Raw genomic sequence first — 16,351 nt, 5'->3', positions numbered from 1 at the left:
GGGTAGCCAACTCTGAGTTGGAAAATACCTGGAGATTTTTGGGAGTGGAGCCTGAAGAGGAGGAGATTGAGGGAGGGACCTCAGCAGGGTACAATGACACAGAGTCCACCCACCAAAGCAGCCATTTTCTCCAGGGGAAACTCATCTCTGTCATCTGGAGATCAATTGTAATACCGGGAGATCTCTAGGCCCCACCTGGAGGTTGGCAACCCTAGGTCCAAAGATCATCCAATCCCACATCTTATTCCCTACAGTGGCCCAGATGATGCTCCCACAAGGTCCGCCAGCAGGGCAGAGAGGCCAAAATCTCTTGCAAACCTTATTCAGGAGCCAAACCCTGAAAACTGGAGATTTTCCTGTCATTTTACAGGTAATAACTAGCTTAGTAAAGCTTAGGGTTGCCACATCCCTTAGTAAAGCTTAGGGTTCCCAGGAGGTTTTTGGGGTGGAGCCTGAGGAGGGCGGGGTTTGCGGAGGTGAGAGACTTCAATGCCATAGAGTCCAATTGCCAAAGCAGCCATTTTCTCCAGGTGAACTGATCTCTATCGGCTGGAGATCAGTTGTAATAGCAGGAGATCTCCAGCTAGTACCTGGATGTTGGCAACCCTAGTGAAGCTAGAGGCCCGGGTGTTTACCCAGATAAATTCTTCTGGTCTTTTTCCTACTGGCTGAACTACTAGTAAAGCTAGAGAAATCGCGCTATCACCAATTATCGCTACTGTGACTGCTCTCTCTACTTGTCTTCATCAGACTTGAATAGTACCTAATTATATTTCACTTTGTACTTCCTACAGTTTGACCCTGCGGTTTCGGATTTTTTTCCCTTCATAATCTTGTGTGCGTGTAAATATAGCTGCATGTCTATTGTATCTAGTCTGCCTGGTGAGAACCCACCAAGTGCATCTGAGAAAGAGGGCTCTCATCCATGAACACTTATGCTAGAATAAAAATCATTTTTAATTTGTTCAGATACCTCAAGGCTCCAGTTGATTTTAACAAGGTGTCTCCAAAAGAAAAAAGGGGGAGATTTAAAAAAATCAGGAAAGGACTAAGGACAAAAAACAGAGAATGCTCCTTGTTAAGGAGGGACACTTGAAATCTCTGCCAACATGAACACATGAAGCTGCCTTCTACTGAATCAGACTCTTGGTCCATCAAAGTCAGTACTGTCTACTCAGACTGGCTGCGGCTCTCCAGGGTCTCAGACAGCGGTCTATCACATCACCTCCTTGCCTAGTCCTGTTAACTGGAGATGCCGGGGATTGAACCTGGGACCTTCTGCATGCTAAGTAGAGGCTCTACCACTGAGCCGCGGCCCCTCCCCTATTCCAGAGCAGCCAACAACTTTTCTGTGGTAGCTGCTCAAGTGTCCATTCCTTTCTCTCTGGATCCTCCCTCCCCACCCCCAGTCCTCAACAACTCTAGCCAAAAAGCTAGCCAGAACATACCTGGGCACCTTTGAATGCCGGTGGCCAAGTCAGATGGTCAATATCCAACTCTATCCTCAAACACAGCTACTTAAAAGTTCTGAGCGAGACATGGTTTCTGAGCTTAGCTTCCCTTCCCTGTCTCCAGTATTTACCCACAAGACGCCTGCACACACTTTCCAATTCAACAAACAAGATCATTGTGTTGGTGTGTGAGTAAGCAGTGTTACAGGTTGAGCATCCCTTATCTGGACTGCTTGGGACCAGAAGTGTCCCGTATTTCGTATCTTTCCGTGCTTTGGAATATTTGCATACACATAATGAGATATCTTGGGGATGGGAACCAAGTCTAAACACGAAACTCATTTATAATATATACTTTATACACATCGCCTGAATGTAATTTAATCAATATTTTTAGTCATTTTGTGTACACTGAACCATCCATGGGGCTGCTGAGGCCCTGTGAGTAATGCCTATAGGTCAGCTCGAAACGTCCGATTTTCGGGTCATTCCTGTTTTTGGATGTCTGGTTAAGGGATACTCAACCTGTATTGTGAATTCCTCCCGGCAGGCCAGAATGAGGACAGAAGTGCAAAATAAGCCCCTTGAATGAGACTCTGGAGGCCAAAAAGGTTTAACTTACCAAGGGGTGGTATTATTATTGTTATTGTTATTTTGACTTCCTGTAAAACCCCCCGCCACCGCCGCCGCCACCCCTTTCCCTAAACCATCCTTGATTTATCACTTGGGAACTACCACAGCTGGCTTGAAGGAGGAAACTATATTTTATATGATTTTAATTGAAATTTTTTTAAAAAACATAACAAACTCCATCATTCTCATACATACAATATAGTCCAACTTCCAGGGGTTTCATTTTAAATGTATCAGTTCAAGCTTACAAGAAAGAAAGCCAAAAGCAAAGGTCTATTCAGCTATCTTCCGATACACTGCTTAATCTTAAATTATACCAATAATATTGATCATTTCTACCTATTCACTTAATCTTCAATTGGCTAATCATCTCTATTTACCATTATATATATTCTATATCTTATATCCATTGAGTATATAATCTAATATTGCTATTCCAATTCATTTTTTCCCATTTTAATTTTTTTTTTCAAATAATCGCAAATCTGCCACAGGGAGGAAACTATTTTTGATCCTGCTGTACCTCTTTCAGAATGACCCACCTGTGATTATTTTTTATTTTAAAGGGAAAAAAGAATTAAGTGCTGGGATAACTCATGCAGAATGGGTCAATTGAATCATATTAGCAACTCTCCCGCCTATTAGCACATTTCCCAACATATCTTATTAGTCATCAGTCCCTCTAATAGACTCGCTTGCACAACACTTGCTGTAGCAGACAGCAACAAATGTCTGTCGTGTCATATTAACCTCCTGGAAGGATCCAGCTCGGGTGAGAGAATGCCCCAGACTTACCTTGTCAATTATTTTTCAGACAAAACCCTTTGCTTCCGTCTCCCTCTCTATAGACCTTGCCTCCAACCCTGCATAGCAGACTGGAGTCAAACCTCAGCATTAAAAGAGGGTTTAACATAAGCCATGCAAGCTAAATGGAACCTCCATATTCAGGTGAAGTCTCTCTCTGAGTACCAGATTTGGGAGGAGGGGCAAAAATATCCTGGAGGGTGGTTGCCTTTATATCATGCTTGTAAACTTCCCCAGGAGATCTTGCCAGTAATTTTAAAAGACAGGACTGGAAGCATGGCTCAGTGGGAGAGCATCTGTTTTGCATGCAGGAGGTCATGGGTTCAACCCCTACAGGATCTCTGATTTGGGGAAAGACTTTCCTCAGCCCTGGAGAGGTGATAGTAGACACCCCAGAATGGTATGATGTAAACACAATAGACCTTGTGATTCTGACCATGCAACGACTCCTGCTATATTCTAGATACTGCCAATGCAATCATCATCTTAGAAGCATGGAAGACACATAGGATACTACACCACATCAACCATGCAGCCTGAGCACTAAGGTACATTGCTGGTGACCCGGGATACCGTGGAAAAGTTAGAGCAGATCCTCAGTGGAACAGGCTTCTTCGGGAGGTGGTGAGCTCTCCGTCCCTGGAGGTTTTTAAGAAGAGGCTAGATGGCCATCTAACTAAGAGCCCCGTGGTGCAGAGTGGTAAGAGCTGCAGTACTGCAGTCAAAAGCTCTGCTCACGATCTGAGTTCGATCGTGAGGGAAGCTGGGTTCAGGTAGCCGGCTCAAGGTTGACTCAGCCTTCCATCCTTCCGAGGTCGGTGAAATGAGGACCCAGCTTGCTGGGGGTAAAGGGAAGCTGACTGGGGAAGGCACTGGCAAACCACCCCGTAAACAAAGTCTGCCTAGAAAATGTCGAGATGTGACATCACCCCATGGGTCAAGAATGACCCGGTGCTTGCACAGGGGACCTTTACCTTTACCTTTAGATGGCCATCTGTCAGCAATGCTGATTCTATGACCTTAGACAGATCATGAGAGGGAGGGCATCTTGGCCATCTTCTGGGCATGGAGTAGGGGTCATTGGGGGTGCGGAGGGGGAGACGTAGTTTGGAATTTCCTGCATTGTGCAGGGGGTTGGACTAGATGACCCTGATGGTCCCTTCCAACTCTACGATTCTATGAACTTCTACACAGTTGCTGATAGAATCAAGCTGTTGGGTCCCAATCCACAAGCGGCAACAGAATACCATCCCAGGGTTTCTAATGAGTGCGGGAGCCAAAGCAAATGATGTGTTCAGTGTCACGAGCGTGCAACGTCACTGTTCCCTCTGCCAGGCAGAAGGAGAAAAGGATATCATGTTATCCAAACTGCAGAGTCATGCAGCGAGTCTGCACAATGACACTGCCTTCCACCTACATAATTATCTAGCGGGACTCAGCACATGATAAGGCATGGAGAAACATCCCGGCGCAGGTGTTGGCAGAGCAAATGAGATGCTCTGACATCATTTGCAGATGGAGTCGAGTTTCAACAACTCAGTCTAAAATAGTCAGATTTCTCATCCAGCCTTTTACTCGAGATCAAGGGAAGGAACCAAACAAGTGACTAAATTCTCTTGATTTTCATTCAATTTACTCTATGCCAAGAGGGTTCTACAGTGTTGGAGCATCATACCTGCAAGGAAAGGCCTAAGAGTTTGAAAAAAGAAATGATGAAAAGAGAAATAACACAGGTTTCTAAAATTATACACAGGACCAAGAAAGAGGATAGAGACAATATTTTTCTCCATGTCCCATCCTGGAGGAGAAAAGGATAAAGAATCTGGGGCTTTTCAGTTTAGAAAAAAAATGACTAAGGGGGACGTGATCAAGTTTTTTAAAAAATATGCATGGTGTGGGGAAAAGTGGAGAATTTTTTTCTCCCCCATGCAGGGTCAGTTTTAGTGATTCTGAGGCCCTGGGCAAAAGTCCAGGATGGGGCCCCAGAATCCCTGTGACCCCCAGGGCCCTCTGCTTGAACGACCCCAGTGTCAAGAAAGTGGCAGTCCTCATCACCCTGTAGGGTTGTCAGGTCCCCCCTGGCCACCAGAGGGGGGATGGGGGCTAGGGTTGTCAGATCCAGGTTGGGAAACTCCTGGCAATTTGGGGAAGTTGCCTGGGGAGGTCAGGGACCTCAGTGGGGTGGAATGCCACAGAGTCCACCCTCCAAAGCCTCCATTTTCTCCAGGGGAAATGATCTCTGTAGTCTGGAGATGAACTGTAATTCCGGAGGGTCCCCAGGTCTCACCTGGAGGCTGGCATCCCTATTACCCTGTGCATGGCAGGTGGGTGGGCATCATGGCATCCACTGAGCCAGCTGTCGGCCAAGCTCGAAAGGCATCATGCATGCTTGGCACCTACCAAGCCGGCCAATGGCTGACAGAGATACAGGCCCAATCTACTGCCTGATGACTATGGAAGAAGTTCGGAAGAAGAGCTGGTTTTTATACCCCGATTTTCTCTAACCTTTTAAGGAGACTCAAACCAGCTTTACAATTGCCTTCCTTCCTCTCCCCACTCTCAAAAGCTCATACCCCCCATGTTGGTCGAGGAGGAGGAGGAGGAGAAGAAGAAGAGTTGGTTTTTATATGCCAACTTTGTCTACAACTTAAGGGAGAATCAAACCAGCTTGCAATCACTTTCCCTTCCCCTCCCCACAACAGACGCCCTGTGAGGTAGGTGGGGCTGAGAGAACTCGAAAAGAGTGGTGACTAGCCCAGGGTCACCCAGCTGGCTTCATGTGTAGGAGTGGGGAAACCAACCAGTTTCACCAGATTAGCCTCCGCCGCTCATGTGGAGGAGTGGGGAATCAAACCCGGTTCTCCAGATCAGAGTCCACCACTCCAAACCACCGCTCGTAACCACTACACCAAGCTGGCTCTCTATTGAACTCAAATCTAGCTGTTCTACAGTGCACCAACACAGCTACCTTCAGAAACGTCTTCCAGTTTAGCCTTTTCTCAGACTTGGTACATCTGTGGGAAATACACACTTCTCTTCAGAGGCTGCATTTTCCTCATTCATGCCACACCCCTCAGTGGCATAACTGTGGGGATTGAAGGCCTTTGCCAGATGGCTGCCCAACCCAGCCTTGTAATGCAGACTAGGGAAACAGAGGACTTTCCACCAATGTCTCTATAACTGTCTATCTTGGGTCGCTTAGGGTTGCCAGCTCCAGGTCGGGAAACACCTGGAGGCTTTGTGGGTGTAGCCTGAGGAGGGTTGAATTTGGAGAGGGGAGGGATTTCGATGCCATAGAGTCCAATTGCCGAAGTGTCCATTTTCTCCAGGGGAACTGATTTCTGTCGCCCGGAGATCAGTTCTAACAGCGGGAGATCTCCAGCCACCACCTAGGGATTGGCAACCCTAGGTCCGATGCACTTCTGCAGGGCTTCATTAAGGGGAGAGATAACATGGGCTGTCACATTCTTTTTACTCACTGCCAAGGCTGATCTTTGGCACCGATCCCTCCCTAAAAGCCTCATTCATTCTCCACCTGATGCCCTTCAGCCACTGCCACTGGTAGAGACAGACATCTGCTGAAAGGGCCCTTTTTGCTTTCTCTGGTGGTTCTTCAGCCCTGGAAACATATTCTGGGAAATGCAATATGGCTGGTAACACAATTAAGAACCACTGTTCAAAAAGAAAGCATCTCCCTTGCACTCTTAGAGAGCCAGTATGGTGTAGTGGTTAAGGAGGGGTGGACTCTAATCTCGAGAACCGGGTGTGATTCCCCACTCCTCTGCATGAAGCGAGCTGGGCGACCTTGGGCTAATCACAGTTCTCCCTGAACTCTCTCAGCCCCACCTACCTCACAAGGTGTCTGTTGTGGGGAGAGGAAGGGAAGGCAATTGTAAGCCAGTTTGAGACTCCTTAAAGGTAAAGAAAATCAAGGAATAAAAACCTACTCTTCTTCTAAGTCCTAGCATGTATGTACATTTTAGAAGCTGTGAGTTGCCTGTGTTAGAAACACTGTACGTGGAAAAGGAAGCATTGTTTTAAGTTCAGGAGGCTCTGCCATCTTATAATGAACATCTTATTTAAATAAATAACTTCCTTCAATTACTCTTTATCCTGTCAGGTTCACAATCATAGTTGCTGAAGAGGAAATAGCTTTTTTTGCTATAACTTTAGCATGATAAAGGTGACAGCGATAATGAAAAATCCACTCTGAGCCAAGAGAATCTTGGGTGGGTTCAGGTGGGTAGAGACTGAATCTTTATCAGTTGGGGTAGGGTTGCCAACCTCCAGGTGGGGCCTGGGGATCTCCCAGAATTACAACAGATCTCCAGACTACAGAGATGAGTTCCCCTGGTGAAAAGGGCTATTTGGGAGGGTAGACTCTATGGCTACCCTCCTGAATGTGGAGGTTCCATGTACTTACTTTGCATAGGAAGAAGCCATTTGGATCATACTAGTGGTCTCTATACTCTAGCCTCCTGTTGCTCACAGTGGCAAATCATATGTCCCCAGAAGAACCCCCAGCAACTGGTACACTGCCTCTGAACACGGAGGTTCCATTGAGCCATCATGGCTAATAACAGTTGATAGACCTGTCTTAAGCTAAAGGGGGCATTGGCTGATTCTCATACATTGACTATAGACCAACCCTAACCAGTCTAACCAATATTTATTTATTTTTAAAGACTTCTGGCCCTGACCTGGATGGCCCAGGCTAGCCTGATCTCATCAGATCTCAGAAGCTAAGCAGGGTCAGCCCTGGTTAGTACTTGGATGGGAGACCACCAAGGAAATCCAGGGTCGCTATGCAGAGGCAGGCAATGGCAAACCGCCTCTGCTCATCTCTTGCCTTGAAAACCCAAGGCAGTGGGACTTCGTGGAGTCACCATGAGTGGGTTGTGATTCAATGGCACACTTTACCCTTACAGACTTTCAATTCATCCTAAAGTTTTGGTGCAGTCAACTATACAAATCATAATAAAAAATAACCCTCAAAGATTTTTTTAAAAGTTTACAAGGAACAAGCTGCTAAAATAATTGCCTGGCAGGGTTGCCTGCAACCTGATACATATTTAGTTGGCAGACAGCCCTGGGGAACTGACTGGGACCTTCTTCTGAGTAAGCACCCAATATGGGAGGGGCCATGGCTCAGTGGTAGAGCAGATGCTCGACATGCAGAAGATCCCAGGTTCAATCTCCGGCATCTCCAGTTAGAGTCTAGGCAAGTAGGTGATGTGGAAGACCTCTCTCTGCCTGAGACCCTGGAGAGCTGCTGCCAGTCTGAGTAGACAATACTGACTTTGATGGACCAAGGGTCTGATTCAGTAGAAGGCAGCTTCATGTGTTCATGTGTTAAGAACAGACTGTGCAAAATGCTTGTGTGTGTGTGTGTAAAGTGCCATCAAGTCACAGCCTACTTATGGCAACTCCTTCTGGGGTTTTCAAGGCAAGAGACTAACAGGTGGTTGGCCAGTGCTTTCCTCTGCATAGCAACCATGGGCTTCCTTGGTGGTCTCCTATCCAAGTACTAACCAGGGCTGACCCTGCTTAACTTCCAAGATTTGACAAGATCCAGCTATATACCATGCTGTCTTCCCGCCCTGCAAAATGCATCCCAGAATAAAATTGCTTGACGCCGCCTCTGGCAAAAATTGAGAGCAGACAGACATGGAGATTCCCAGGCTCACTTACTCGGGAGTAAGTTCAAATTCATCCTTCTTGCCAAATTAACATGTGTAGGAGTGGGCTTAAAGCTGCTGCCCTAAGCAAACTTTTTTGGAAGACAAGAGAGAGTCATGCTGGCCTCTGCCATTTCTAAAGCAGCGTCGGCCAGTGGTTTCTTTTCTGGTGTTCAAGCTGTGCTGAAACACAGCAACTCCACGGGTGACCCACCTCCTTGTGCGGCATCTTCCAATAACATGCAATCTTTTTAATTTAAGGTTCCTTAGCATAAAATCTAGGAAGAAAGTAGATTCCTTTGAAATGTGGTGTTGGAAGACAGTGTTATGGATACCCTGGACTACCAAAAAAAAAAAAAAAAAAAAACAGTGGGTTCTTGATCAAATCAAGCCTGAACTGACCATAGAAGCTAAAATGATTAAACTGAGACTTTCATATTTTGGTCACATTATGAGAAGAAAAGCATCACTGGAAAAGACAATCATGCTAGGAAAAGTTGAGGGCAGCAGGAAAAGAGGAAGATCCAACAAGCGATGGATTGACTCAATAAAGGAAGCCACAGCCCTCAATTTGCAAGATCTGAGCAAGGCTATCAAAGATAGAACATTTTGGAGGACATTGATTCATAGGGTTGCCATGAGTCGGAAGTGACTTGATGGCACTTAACACACACACAAGTTCAAATTCATCCTTCTTGCCAAATCAACATGTGTAGGAGTGGGCTTAAAGCTGCTACCCTAAGCAAACTTTTTTGGAAGACAAGAGAGGGTCATACTGCACTCTGCCATTTCTAAAGCAGCGTTGGCCAATGGTTTCTTTCCTGATGTTCAAGCTGTGCTGAAACACAGCAACTCCATGGGCGACCTGCCTCCTTGTGCGGCATCTTCCAACAACTTGCAATCTTCTTAATTTAAGGTTGCTTAGCATTAAATCTCCCTTTATTAGAATCTTCATTAAAGGATGTGTGTGGGCACGGGCATGAGCAGGTGACGTAGGTGGGATTGTTTTGTCAATGTTTACCTATTAGATGGTCTGCTTTGCACAGGAATTCCACCCCCACCACCCAAGTTTAGCTAAGAGGAGCAGATATGCGGGTTTTGACTATGCATAATGGCCCCATATGGGCTGAATCACACTATACAGAGCACTGGTATGATACTTCCACCTGGGGCTGTTAATCTATTTATACACTCCACAGACTTTCACACCCTTTTGATCAAGGGTTGCCTCCAGACCCAAAGATGGGTGCTGCATCCCAGAAGACCCATTTCCCTCGCTAGCATGGAGCACCAAAGGACAGCAGGTGGCGCCAGAGAAATCACATCCCATTAATAAAAAAAGAGAAATTAAAAAGAAAAAGAAATCATGAAAGTCGGCAAGAGTGACCTCTTCTTTTTTCCAACGCTCTCGCTTCTCAGGGTACACGCAACGACACACGAAGCACACGTACGGCCATCCATTAACCAGCCAACGAGCATTCCCATTGAATCCAAGGACAATGGTTACAAAGGGATCTACGTGGGGACAACGGCAGAGCAGGCACAATGAGACACAGATGGAAGAAGAGCGCACCAGGAGAAGAGCCATGGCTCAGTGGTAGGGCATTTGCTTGGTGTGCAGAAGGTCCCAGGTTCAATCCCTGGCATCTCCAGTTAAAGGGACTAGGCAAGTAGGTGATGTGAAAGACCTCTGCCTAAGACCCTGGAGAGATGGAGGGCCCATGGCTCAGTGGTAGAGCATCTGCTTGGCATGCAGAAGGTCCCAGGTTCAATCCCCGGCATCTCCAGATAAGGGAACTAGGCAAGTAGGTGATGTGAAAGACCTCTACCTGAGACCCTGGAGAGCCGCTGCCAGTCTGAGTAGAGAATACTGACTTTGATGGACCAAGAGTCTTGTTCAGTATAAGGCAGCTTCATGTGTTCAATACCAGGTAACGGGGAAAAGACAATGGTGAGGCTGAAGCCTTCACGCACTGCGTTCTGTTGGCATCCATCTATTCACTGTTGGTAAAAGAGTGCTGGCCTAAACAGACTGAGGAGGGGCTGTGGGTCAGTAGAAGAGCCTCTGCTTTGCATTCAGAAGGTCTCAGGTTCAATCCCCGGCATCTCCAGTTAAAGGGACTAGGCAAGTAGGTGATGGGAAAGACCTCTGCCTGAGACCCTGGAGAGCCACTGCCGGTCAGAGTAGACAATACTGACTTTGATGGACCAAGGCTCTGATTCAATATAAGGCAGCTTCATGTGTTCAGGTGATTCCTTCCAAGATGGGCTGTATTGAGTAAACTGGAGGGCAGGGGGTGGCACAGAAAGGCATCCAGGCTAGCACAAATACACACACCCCTTCCCGGGGAACATGTTTTGAGGACTCCAAGGATGAAAAGAAAATATACCCTCCTGTGAAGCCAATTAGAAAAAGGATTTATGTTTGAAGCCAGACCACATTAGGGATGCCAACCTCTAGGTGGAGCCTGGAGAGCTTGTGGAATGATAACTGATCTCCAGACTACAAAGATCAATTTATCGGGAGAAAATGGCCACTTTGGAGGGTGGTCTTCATAGCATTGTACCCCACTGAGGTCCCTCCCTTCCCCAGACTCTGCTCTCCCCAGCCTCCCCCACAAAAAATCTCCAGGAATTTCCCAGTCCAGAGCTGGCAACTGAAACAAGCCTCTATAGAATTCCAGTTCCCCTCCACAAGCCTTTGGCTCAGTAGTAGAGCATCTGCTTTGCATGCAGAAGGTCCCAGGTTCAATCCCCAGCATCTCCAGTTAAAAGGACTAGGGAAGTAGGTGATGAGAAAGACCTCTATCTGAGACCCTGGAGAGCTGCTGCCAGTCTGAGTAGGCAATACTGACTTTGATGGACCAAGGGTCTGATTCAGCATAAGGCAGCTTCATGTGTTCAAGAGACAGATCCTCCACTATCCCTAAACTTACTGCATACTTTTGGCCTCTGCATCTCTGTCACAGTAATCCCACCCTGGCTTTCCCAGATCCTAGCCCGACACGTCAACCACTATATCACACTGGGCCCAGAGGGCATTATCTGATCTATTTTGGAAAGTTACATGTACTGCTCAATGCACTGTTTCACAATGGGGCAACTAGCATCCACCCAAGCACTTATGGATCAAGAAAACAGGACAAAAGAGAAGGTGCAACCTCCCCACCATGGTTCCAGACTAAACTGTGTCCCGTGCATTATTAGGAAACTTTTTAAAAACACTTGGAGCTCTTTACAAGGAACACCTGGCATGTTGCCAAGTTGGGTAAGGCTTTGAACCCTGGTCTCCCAAATCCTATTCCAACATGCTCTCCTGGTAGAAAATGTCAGCAAGTCTCAGCCAGCTTATGGCTACCCTGCAGGGTTTTCAAGGCAACAGATGAATAGAGGTGGTTTGTCATTGCCTGCCTGTACATATCAAGAACAGAAAAAATAATATGAAGTAATTTCCCTCTAGATTAGAGAATTAATCAAATGTTTGTATCAACATAGCTCTTGAATTGTGATGATCAGAACAAAGTGTAGCATTTCAAAAGAGTTCTGGCTACTGTTGAATAGGCCAGAACTCTTTGTTCTGGTGTACCAGATTCAATTCTCCATTATTGCAGCCCAATATTATATTAGATTTTTCTGATCTGGCATCACACAGTTGACTCATGTTCCATTTATATACCTTTGCAATGTCACCCTGTTATATTCTACCTTAAACTGGTAACATTTCCTTGTGATGTCCCATAAATCGGATGCTACAGTCTCCCAGGTATTTGACCTACATCTCTAACCCATCTGTGAATAATGAAAATTATTATTACCATTGTGTATGTTCTCTGCCTGAGATACAGGACCATGGACAGCTCCATGTTCACTAGCCATGGGACAGTCTCTCAAGGGTCATTTAGGCATGGGAGTTTTACCTGAGGTTCCTTGCTGGCTAGACCTACACTTTCCTGTTGGGAATATCTATGCCCCAGCAGTCTCCAAGCTCAAATCAAGTCCCCGCCCCTTTAAATGCTGCTTTGTAATTGGCTTACTTCACAGTTCTCACTGTGAGAGAAGATTCCCCACCCCAAAACCCAATTGCCACATTAAAAAAGCATTTTAACAATTAGGGACTGGAGAGAAAAATTATGGATGTATATGAGGATGGCCAAATTAACAGAATTCCTACATGGAAAAGATATGGAAGAATTTAAAATAACATGGGCGAAGGCCGTCACATATTGGGGTAAACTGGCAAAAATGGATTTTACTAAATTAGTTAGTGAGTTATAGAAACAGGTTTTGTATATTCTTTATATTATTGTTAATAATGATATCTTTAAAACTGTTTAGACACTTCTTCGGAAGTCCGGTGATGGGTCACTTTTTATGGTGGGTGGAGGGGCAAAGGGGTTCTTTGAACTTTCTATTTTTTTAAATTTAGATTGTATTGCTGTAGATTATTTCACTGATACTCTTTTGTATTTTCTTTTATATTTTCTTTTATTGTTTGTTTTATTTTATGTAATAAAAATAAAAAAAATTTAAAAAAGCATTTTAAGAACAAAAAATAAACAACAGAGCAATCTGAAAGGGAGGGGGGAGAAATCCAAGCCTCAGTTTTAAAAAGCCTATCTTTTGCTCAGAAAGAGCCCCGAGGAAGCAGGAAGTGCTTGAATCCCTGCCTCTTCACACGCTGCTTTGTGATTGGCTGTGAGAGATGCCAGTCTTCCTGTGGCCCGAGCTTTGCCTTCTGCATGGAATTTAGAGCTGGGCTGAGCTCAGGGGAGAGGGAAGAGTCGGGTTAGCAGAGGAATGGGAAGACCAGGATGTTGTGAGGCCTGGCAGTGAGGTCATTTCTAATGGATGGAAAACATGTGCGGAACTCCAAGGAACAACCGAGTCAGATAGGGGGCAAATGCGAGTTCAAGTACCCACGCATAAATGACCAAAGTGACTTATGAGATAAAAAGCTTTTTGCACAGGGTCCCCAAAACAATGTCTTTATTTAGGCCAACCAATGTTCATTATACACTATGTAAGCATTTAAGTTATACAGAGATCTTCCTCACCCTAGATCTGAATACGTTTTCCCATTAAGTTTTCTTAACTAACACGACAATAACATAGCTAGCAATTATTTAACTTTATGCCTCTGCTCTTGCCAAGTTATCTCTTGCAGGGCTCTTAAATGGTATCAAAAGGTTTTTAAAAGAACATATTTTATTATTTTCTTTAAAATCAGATTATATTGTAAAAATGCAAGCAGGGGAAGCAAAGGTTTCTGAGCCAAGGCATCGTGTTATTATCTTGCATATTTCTGCTTGCAGATTATTTCAGAGTTAAGTCAGGATGGAGGAAGTCCTGGCAGACCTAATTAGGTCAGAGTTATGCTATGTGGTGCTCTCTCAGGTTGAGCAGAGGCCTGCTGAGATGAAGCATTGTGGTTCAATGGGAAAATGGAAACGTAGTAGGTCAGCTATGACCAGGACTCTGAGTGTGTGTGCATGTGCGCGCACACCAGCACATTGCAAATCTGCACAATTGCAAGGAGAAGAACAGCACAAAGCATGGAGGGTCAGAAACAAGCTGTCTGAAAACCTCCATTTTAGTTTCAAGTCCTGGTGGTTTAAAAGATGTGTTTGACATGGGGGGGCGGGGGGAGAGAATGCCTGCAGAAATCACACAAGCCACTGGTCCAAGAAGTCAGGTGAATCTGCTTGCCCCACACAGCGGTTCACCCTAGGTTTGCCAGGTCCCTCTTTGCCATTGGCGGGAGGTTTTGGGACAGAGCCGAGGAGGGCAGGGTTTGGGGAGGGACTTCAATGCCATAGAGTCCAATTGCCAAAGTGAAAATTGCCATTTTTTCCAGGTGAACTGGTCTCTATCGGCTGGAGATCAGTTGAATAGCAGGAGATCTCCAGCTAGTATGAAGAGATTGGCAACCCTAGTACACCCTAGCCCATGACTCCAGGAATAGAACCAAAGATGCAAAACATTTAAGGTACAGAGGAGGAAATAATACAAATTAAGAAAAGCAGGCAATCCATTTACAGGACTAAAGGGAAAGGTAGTTATTTGTGCAAGCACTGGGTCATTACAGACCCATGGAGTGACATCACATCACAACTTTTACTAGGCAGACCATGTCTATGGGGTGGTTTGCCATTGCCTTCCCCAGTCATCTAGACGTTACCCACAGCAAGCTGGGTACTCATTTTACTGACCTTGGAAGGATGAAAGGCTGAGTCAACCTTGAGCTGGCTACCTGAAACCGACTTCCATTGGGATTGAAATTCAGGTCATGAGCAGAGCTTTTGACTGCAGTACTGCAGCTCTTACCACTCTGGGCCATGGAGCTCTTATATTTACAAAATTAATGTGTGACTATTTATTTGGTAGCCACTCTTCCCCTCAGCCATCTCCGCTTGTGGCTATCACCATGCTCACTAACAGTGATTTACTTGCTGAGTGGAGAAGTATTTCCTTTTGTCTGCTACCACTGTCTTCTCAAACCAACAGCATCTCTCCAGGGTCTCAAGTAGAGATCTTCCAAAAAAGGTTGTGAGGATAAAATGAAGGAGGGGGAGAACTTAAGTATGTTGCCCTGAACTCCTTAGAGGAAGGGAGAAATCAAAATGCATGCAGGGAATTTTTTTTGCTAAAAGGAGGGTATGCTTATGAAGAAATGGCTGGTTTTCCATTCATTTTCTTGAAGCCTTACCTGAGCATATGGCAGCCCCTATTAATCAAGGACAGCCAGTGACATGCTGTCAAACAGCTGCCTTCTACAGGGCCACCCAACCGTTTTTTACCCTACTGTTGGCAAAGCAAACCAGTCAATTGTTTCTATTTTGCCCCAGCCAAAGTTCCTGCATAAATCAGAGTTTTGCTTCCTGATGCCCTATTTCTCACCTCTGTTTGTGGTAGGACAGGCCGAGTAACCCCCATGTTATCAGCAGCATTATGAAGAGCAACTCTAGTTTTCTTCTATCTCCCTGCTTCCCTTAGGACTGCATGGCCTAGAAAATAAATGCCACAGGAAATACAGGAGCAAGTTTCACGGCCTTTCTTGATCTATCGTTTCCCTTCGCCATCCTTTTATGACTACGGGAACTTGGAAAGCAATTGATATTCTATGCTGTAATGTTTTTCTCTCTTTTGGGGTGGGAGTTAGAGTTGCCAGGTCCCTCTTCACCACCAACAGGAGGTTTTTGGGGTGCAGCCTGAGGAGGGCAAGGTTTGGGGACAGTGCCATAAAGTCCAATTGCCAGAGGCCATTTTCTCCAGGTGAACTGATCTGTATTGGCTGGAGATCAGTTGTAACAGCAGGAGATCTCCAGCTAGTACCTGGAGGTTGGCAACCCTAGTGCTCCAATGCCTGTTCCCTGGTGTATCTACACAGTTCTGGACCCGTCAGTAGAGTATGAAGGACTAATAGGGAGGAGCAAATATTCTATACAGGCTAATAGCTATGCTCTAAGAGCAAAACAATCAAGTACCAAGCACCTGTTTGGGGAGATGTCCTGTCCCAGGCAGTCTGCTTGTTTACACTGCTCCTTATCCAAGCTCAGCTATGCACTATAAAACTAGGCACAGTAGCTGTGAATACCCTTGGCAGGCTGTAGCCTTCCACAGTGTGAAAGAGGGCAAATAAAGGGCAAACATGGTATAGCTGAAGATTAAGGGGAAAGGATGTCGCTCAGACATAGAGCCTCTGCTTGGCATGCAGAAGGTCCCAGGTTCGATCTTGGGCATCGCCAGTTAAGGATCGGGTGATGTGAAAGACCTCCACCTGAGACC

This window comes from Euleptes europaea, chromosome 14, assembly GCF_029931775.1.
Source record: "Euleptes europaea isolate rEulEur1 chromosome 14, rEulEur1.hap1, whole genome shotgun sequence".
Classification (NCBI taxonomy): domain Eukaryota; kingdom Metazoa; phylum Chordata; class Lepidosauria; order Squamata; family Sphaerodactylidae; genus Euleptes; species Euleptes europaea.
Note: the sequence above shows the minus strand (reverse complement) of the source record.